This window comes from Neophocaena asiaeorientalis, unplaced genomic scaffold (assembly GCF_003031525.2).
Source record: "Neophocaena asiaeorientalis asiaeorientalis breed wild unplaced genomic scaffold, Neophocaena_asiaeorientalis_V1.1 scaffold275, whole genome shotgun sequence".
In the NCBI taxonomy this organism is placed as follows: domain Eukaryota; kingdom Metazoa; phylum Chordata; class Mammalia; order Artiodactyla; family Phocoenidae; genus Neophocaena; species Neophocaena asiaeorientalis.
In genome coordinates, this window is record NW_020173679.1 from 8,502,357 (window position 1) to 8,510,460 (window position 8,104).

The following is an 8,104-nucleotide window of genomic DNA, read 5'->3' on the forward strand; positions in this document are numbered from 1 at the left end:
ACTGCTGCCCTAGGGCAGTGGTTGATGGCAATGTCAAAATACAGTTGGGGAATAATGTCAACAGTATTTTCCTTCTAAATAATACTTGAAGCAGCAAAGCAAAGCTTGCAAATGATGTACTTAAAAAAAGAGAGTAATGAGAGTTAATTCACTTATTCCTAAATCCTGTCTCTTACTTACGTTGTCACTTGCTTTCTTGAGTGCGGAAGGTGGGATTGGAGTTACAGCCCTCATTATAGACCTGGATTTGCCTATTGTGTGCAGCACCACAGCCAGTGAGGGACTCTTGTAAGTGGGCAGTCAGTATTGAATCAGCGTCTTGTGTGCCTGTGGATTATTATGTTGGTTTTCTTTTTAATTTCACTGTAGGACACGTTTTTAATGAGGGAAAAGGCAAGAATAGGTGACAAAGTATAAGTAGATGTTAAAATCAGATTTATTTGGGCTTTTTCTTTGGTAGTGTACAATTACTCATTAGTATATTCTGTAGGATGAGATCAGGGAAAAAATTGTCTTTTAAAAGAAAATTCAATACTTAAAAAAAGAGATTACTATCTTTGTTTTTCCTCACATTATGGCCCTTTTGAGACCTTTAAGTGGCTGATTTTATGGTAAAAATGTTTTTTATAACTACCACAATAGAAGAAGTCTGATTTATTTTCCTGAAAAATCTTTTGGTGTTTTCTCAGAATCTGGAGTAAGTTGTGCATGGGCATGTATGTGTCCTGTTTGTCTTGGTGGGGAATGGTGGTTTGTTTGTTTTTGCATTTCCCTTGGTGACCAGGGAGCTGGTTCTCAGCTAGACTACATTCCATCAATTCGGTTTCCTCTTGAGAGGTCGCCTCCCCTTTTATGATAAAGTCCTTTACTTTTAAAATCCGGCAATTTGTCTTCCCACTTAAATAATGTCTGGTTACCTGACTATCATTGCATTAGAACGTTCAGTACTTTTAAACCACTAAATTTAAAAAAATCTCCTAGTCCAGCTTAAAAAGTCAGTTTCTGCATTAATATGGCTAGAATTCTAGAAAGAAAGGTATTTTAGAAATCTAATTTCATTTCGTTTAATCAACCCATTTTACCATAGAGGAAACAAGTGAAGTTGTTATTGTTAGTCAGTATGATATTTTTATAGCTCAGAATGTGAAAAGTAGGAAACATAGTGGAGACCAGCCAAGAGTATCTTTAACCCTGTTTCTTTCTATAATAAATAGTATTCAGAAAGCATAAATTTGGGTGATTTGTTATGAACCTTTCAAGTGCAGTTGAGTCAGGGTAGATGATAAAGTTGGAGTAGAGTTTTAAAAATTCTGAAGAAAGGGTACATTGTATTGACAAAGTTACATTTTTAAGTTTTGTATCACTTTTTTATGCAAATGTCTCAGAAATCTGCACACTGTGCTGGAATCAGTTTTGGATTTGACAAGAGCTTTAGAAATGATCTCGTGCAGCTTTGGATGTGATCCTCTCTGTCTGAGCACTGACATCAGTTGACCAGTCCCCGCTGGAACTCATCTAATCGGGGAACTCCTTCCATTTTGGAGGGCAGCCTTCATTGTCAGAAAGACCTTGGTGTTGGTTCTGCCTCTGGATCCCCACAGAATAAGCGCTGGCACCCTAGGAGTGTCGTGGAATGGCGAAGAACGTGGATTCTCTAGCCAACTCTCGTTCACATCCCAGCTCTGCTGTTCCCTTATTTGCCTTTTACAGAGGAAGAAACTCAGGCACACAGAGATTAAGGAGCCTGTTGGTGTTTATATGTTTAACCCTTATACGTTTAACCCTATAAGATTAAACAGATTTTGTCAGTGTTTAGAACACTAGGGTATACCTTATGTGTTTGCTGTTTTATTAACTCAAATCCATAGAACTCTCCCCTCCCTTTTTAAAACTTGAGGTGAAATTCCCATAGGATAAAATGAACATAGCATTTTTAAAAATTAATAAACTTTTTTGGTTATATTTTAATGGACGCAAAGAGAATGTATAACAAGTGTGCCACGTGGAGAGTTAACAGTGGCCTTGCAGATAAGCCTAGAGGTTTTTGTCACCCTGAACTCCAACCTGAATAGCATTTGATATGAAATAAATGAAGTCAGCCTTCTTCAGTATTGACCCAACCTAAGTGATTATTATTACTGCATCTCATTAGCCTTCAGTTGAGCCAGAAAGTCTCTTCTGCCTGAATGTTTGAGTCTGGAACCCTTCCCTTTTAGCCTTAACTCACAACCTGAATGTATCTCTATTCATTGTCTGCTCCAGAGCTTCTTGACCTTTCTTTGTTCACAGTACCTTGGGTGCATCAGTAACCTTTTCACAGAGCCTTCAGGCTAAAAAGACATGCCCAGCAATTCTGTTTAATTAACTCCTTAGGTCCAAACAGCTTAATATTTATATCCTAACATCTTAAGATTTATATCCTAATAACTTAGTAGCTGTTTAAAAAACACAAAGAAATTGAAAGAAAAAATAATATAATAATACTTTTAATTCATCTTAAAATAATCACAGGAACTTACTCATGGGATATGAGCTCCTGTTGAGCACAGCAACGACTTCTCAAAGCTTGAAGTCAGGTCGGACGTGGATGCCCTCTTTTCTATTCCGTGTTGATTTTCACAGGCCACTTCCTTGGGTCACAGCAACTGCTAAAAACTCAGCAAAGCTGTGACACCATGAAAAGGAATGCATTGCAGTCTAATGTTGAGCTGTGAACTACCTCGAACCAGCAGTTTGTCTGGTACCTGACAGACTCAAAGTATCGCTTGTTGCCTTCAAATTTAAAAGAACCTATGTCTCCCCTGTACGTTTGCAGGGACGCCTTGGTGCATAAGTTTAGGGAACATGGATCTACTTAGAAGCACAGAATTAATTAAGTGCTAAGATGCTTCGAGAATCCACTGCATTCCAAAAAACTAATAAAAATTAATAAACTGTATATTTTAGAACAGTTTTAGGTTCATAGAAAAGTTGAATGGATAGTACAGAGAGTTTCCTTATACCCCAGTCCCCGTACGTGTGCAGCCTCCCCCATTATTAATATCCTACACCACAGGGTATGTTTATTTCAATTGAGGAACATTGACACAGTGTCAGTGTCCGTAGTTTAAGGCTCACTCTTAGTGTTGTGCATTCTGTGATTTTTGACAAATGTATAATGACATGTATCTACCATTGTAGTATCATACAAAGTAATTTCACTGCCCTAAATCGTCTGTGCTCATCTGTTCATCCCTCCAGCCCCTTGAACTCCTAGTGACCACTGATGCTTTTACTGTCTCCGTAGTTTGGTTTTTTTTTTTTTAAGAGAAAGTTTTTATTTATTTATTTGCGCTGCATCTTAGTTGAGGCACGTGGGCTCCTTAGTTGTGCCTCACCAGCTCCTTAGTTGCAGCACGCGAACTCTTAATTGCAGCATGCGTGTGGGATGTACTTTCCCAACCAGGGATCGAACCCGTGCCTCCCACAGTGGAATCTCAGAGCCCTAACCACTGGACCGCCAGGGAAGTCCCATCCTTAGTTTTGCTTTTTTCCAGAACGTCCTATAGTTGGAATTGTACAGCATGTAGCCTTTTCATATTGGCTTCTGTCACTCAGTAATGCATTTAAGTTTCCCCCATGTCTTTTCATGGCTTGATAGCTCATTTCTGTTTAGTGCTGAGTAATATTCCATTGTCTGGATGTACCACAGTTTATTTGTCCATTCACCTACTGAAGCATGTCTTGGTTGCTTCCAGGTTTGGGGCAGTTATGGATAAAGCTGCTGTAAACATCCGTGTGCAGGTTTTTGTGTGGACCTAAGTTTTCCACTCAATTGGGTAAATACCAAGGAGCACGATTGCTGGATCACATGATAAGCACATGTTTCGTTTTATAAGAAGCTGCCAAGCTCTCTTCCAAAGTGTCTGCACCATTTTGCATTCCCTCTGGCAGTGAATGACAGTTCCTGTTGTTTTACATTCTTGCCTGCATTTGGTGTTACCAGTGTTTTGGAATTTGGCCATTCTAATAGGTGTGTGGTGGTATCATGGTTGTTTTAATTTGCAATTCCTTAATGACATATGATGTGGAACATCTTTTCATTACTTTCTTTCCGTCTGTATGTCTTTATTGATGAGGTGTATGTTCACATCTTTTGCCCATTTAAAACATTGTATTGTTTGTTTTCTTATTGTTGAGTGTTAAGAGTTTTTTTGGTGTATTTCGGATAACAGTCTTTATCAGACGTGTCTTTTGCAAATACTTTCTTTTAATTAGTGTTAACAGTATATCTGTCTCCATCCCTTTACTTTTTTTTTTTTTTTTTAAAGCATCCAACATCTTTTTAATAACAAGGTAGGATCTGGGGTTAGTTCTTGTAGCCACGGCTGGCCCGTTGGCCTCTGGCGTGCTCGAACTGCTGGCCCTTGGAGCGTACGTAGGGTTTGGTGTGTCTATGCGGGGTTCCTGGGGCCTTGCCGAAATGCCTGTACACCTCTCGGCCCTTGCGAGGACCAGAGAGGAGGACAGTGCCACAGCTCTTGGGGGAGTCCAGGGCCAGCTGGTCAAAGGTGAGGATCTTGCCCCCGGCCGTGAGGATGAGGCTCTGGGCGCAGCTGCTCACTCGAAGAGAGCACACCTTCGGTTTGGGCACCTCCTGGACACGCACATCATCGGCTGTAGTCCCCACCACCACAGTTGTTTTGCCTTCGCAACCAGGAAGCTTCATCTTCCAGATCATCTGGGAAGGGGACAGAGGTGCCCGGTTGGTGTGGCTCGTGAACAACCTCTTCAGTACAACTTGATTGAAGGTCAAGTTGGTTCGTCTGGCCAGAAACCTGTACAGCTTGACCAACAGCTTTAAGTAGGCGTCCTGGCTCTTGGGCTCCTTGCGTCGAACGTTTTAGTCCTTGTGGCGGATGTCAACTCCCATGATGGCGCCTCCTCCTTAGCCAGGTCCGGAAAGCATCCCTTTACTTTTAATCTATATGTGTCTTTATATGTAAAGTGGGTTTCTTGTAGAAAACACATAGTTGGGTCTTGTTTTTTTTTTTTTCCCCTAATCTTACAATCTCTTTTAATTGGTCTATTTAGACTTTTGATGTTTAAAGCGATTGTTGATATAGTCGGTTTAATATCTATCATACTTGTTACTGTTTGCTGTTTGTTGCGCTTGCTCTTTGTTCCTCTTTATGTTTTCCATGTTTTTTTGCCTTTTTTGTGGTGGTAATGAGTATTTTATATGACTCCATTTTCTCTCTCTTCTTAGCATATCAATTATACTTCTTTTTCGTACTTTTTTTCATGGTTGCCCTAGAGTTTCCACTGGATATTTACAACTAATCTAAGTCCACTTTCAGATAACACTATTACTGCTTCACAGGTAGGGCAAGTACGTTTTAATGACAAAATATTCCTGATTCTTCCCTCCTATCCCTTGTATCATTGTTGTCATTGAGTCAGTTATATACATAAGCCTTCAAGAACATATATATGCACATAAGTATACAGTATCAAGTACATTGTTGCTGTTATTTTTAACAAACTTGTGTTAGATCAATTAAGAATAAGAAAAACTAAAAATAAGAAAAATATTTTATCCTCACTTATTCATACTCCAGTGCTCTTTTTTATGTAGATCTGAGTTTCTGACATGATTTTCCTTCTTACTCGCAACAGATTCCCTCAATTTTTGTTTGTCTGAGAAAGTCTTTAATTCTTCCTCAATTTTGAAGGATAATTTTGCAGGGTACAGAATTCTAGGCTGGCATTTTTTTTTTTTCTCAACACTTTAAATATTTCACTTTGTTCTCTCCTTGCTTGTATGGGTTCTGAGAAGTCAGATGTAATTCTTATATTTGCTCCTTGGTAGGTAAGGTATTTTTCCCCACTCTGGCTTCTTTCAAGATTTTTTCTTTAACTTTGATTTCCTGCAGTTTGAATATGATATGCCTAGGTGTAGTTTTTGTTCGTTTGTTTTGCATTTATCCTGGTAGGTGTTCTCTGAGCTTCTTAGATCTGTGGTTTGGTGTCTGACATTCCTTTGAGGGCAGTTCTTTCATTGTTGCTTCGCTCTGTTCCTTCCTTCTCCTTCAGGTGTTCCCATTTATGCATATGTTATACCTCTTGTAGTTGTACAAGTTCCCACAGTTCTTGGATTTTCTGTTCTGGGTTTTTTGTTTTGTTTTGTTTTTCAGTCTCTTCTCTCTTTGCTTTTCAGTTTTGGTAGTTTCTGTTGTCATATCCTCAGGCTCAAAGAGCGTTCCCTCAGCTGTGTTGTCTCCTAATGAGCCCATCAGAGGCATTCTTCATTTCTGTTAGAGTTCTTGATCTCTAGCATTTCTTTTTTATTCTTTCTTAGAACTTTCATCTGTTTACATTATCCCTCTGTTCTTGCATGTTTTTCCATTAAAGCTCTTACCATATTAATCATAGTTTTGTTTTGTTTTTTAATTCCTGGTCTGATAATTCCTGCTTTCCTACCACATGTGACTCTGGTTCTGATGCTTGTTCAGTCTCTTAAAAGTGTGTTTTTGCTTTTTGGTATGCCTTGTAATTTGTTTGTTTGTTTTTCCTTGTGGCTTGTGGGATCTTACTTCCCCAACCAGGGATTGAACCCAGGCCATGGCAATGAAAGCGCTGAGTCCTAACCACTGGACTGCCAGGGATCCCCTGCCTTGTAATTTTTTGTTGCAAAGGTGGACATGATGTACTGGGTGGAAGGAACTGTGGTAAAGCAGCCTTCAGTGATACAGCAGTAAAGCTGTGGGAGAGTCAGTGTTCTAGAGTCCTGTGATTAGGTTCTGGTCTTTCAGTGAACCTGTGCCCTTGGTCTGTGAACTTCACCAGGGCTTCTCAGGCCCCCTCCCATCCTTAAGTGGGACAGGATAGCTAGAGTGGGCTGGATTTGTGTATTTCTCTTCCTCCAAGTAGGTTAGGCTCTGATACAACCCCAGCAGGTTAGTTAGGCTCTGGTTAAATAGCTAACCTGTTGAGAAGAACAGAATGCTCTGGCTTATTTCAGAATGGTTCCTTTTCCCCTCCCCCTGCTGGAGGCACAAGGGAACTTTCCCCCTGATATTCACTGTAAGGACCTGGCAGGGCTCCTGGAGGTAAGACAAAAGTGTGGGGGACCCCGGATGACTGGGTCCCCCTGGAGGTTTTAGCCCTCAGAGTTGTCCATGGTAGCCTCCAGCCATTCATCAGTTTACAGTTTGCATTTTCCTCCCCTGGCGCTGGTTTCCTGGCGGGTTCTGACCATGGGTCTCTGCTCTGGTAAGTTGTGATTCTCTGTAGCTCTGCTGTCTGTCTCTGCCATTTTGGGGGCAGCAGTTTTGCCCTGGGACCTCACTTCTCTGCTGGATCTAAGAAGAGTTGTTGATGTCTCAGTTCAGCTTTTCCCTTGTTAGCATGGAGTGATGACTTTTTTTTCTTAATATATTAAACATTAAAAAATTTTTATTTTTGGCTGCATTGGGTCTTTGTTGCTGCGTGTGGGCTTTCTCTAGTTGCGGCGAGCGGGGGCTACTCTTTGTTGCGGTGCGTGGGCTTCTCGTTGCGGTGCCTTCTCTTGTTGCAGAGTATGGGCTCTAGGTGCGTGGGCTTCAGCAGTTGTGGCACACGGGCTCAGTAGTTGTGGCGCATGGGCTCTAGCGCGCAGGCTCAGTGGTTGTGGCGTACGGGCTTAGTTGCTCCGCGGCATGTGGGATCTTCCCGGACCAGGGATCGAATCCGTGTCCCCTCCTTTGGCAGGCAGATTCTTAACCACTGCACCGCCAGGGAAGCCCCAGAGTGGTGACTTCTAAGCTCCTTACATGCTGGACCAGAAACCGCGAATTCTCAACATAACATTTTAAAGTGTGTAGGCAATTCAGTGGCATATAGTATATTCACAGTGTTGTGTAGCCACCACCTCTGGGTAGTTCCAAAACATTTCATCACCCCGTAGAAAACCTTACATCCTTTAAACAGTCACTCCCCATTCACCTCTCCCCACAGTCCCTGGCAGGCACTCCTCTGCTTTCTGTCTCTATGGATTTAATTATTGTGAATATTTCATGTAAGTGGACTTAATTATTCTGAATATTTCATGAGACCTTTTATGTATGACTTCTTACACTTAACG

General features: G+C 41.1%; 1 pseudogene; it reads right to left on the bottom strand.

Annotated features, from left to right (window-relative positions):
* Window positions 1–4,346: 4,346 nt before the first annotated feature.
* On the bottom strand, window positions 4,347–5,571 carry LOC112402757 (60S ribosomal protein L18 pseudogene; annotated as a pseudogene).
* Between the last annotated feature and the right edge of the window lie 2,533 nt (window positions 5,572–8,104).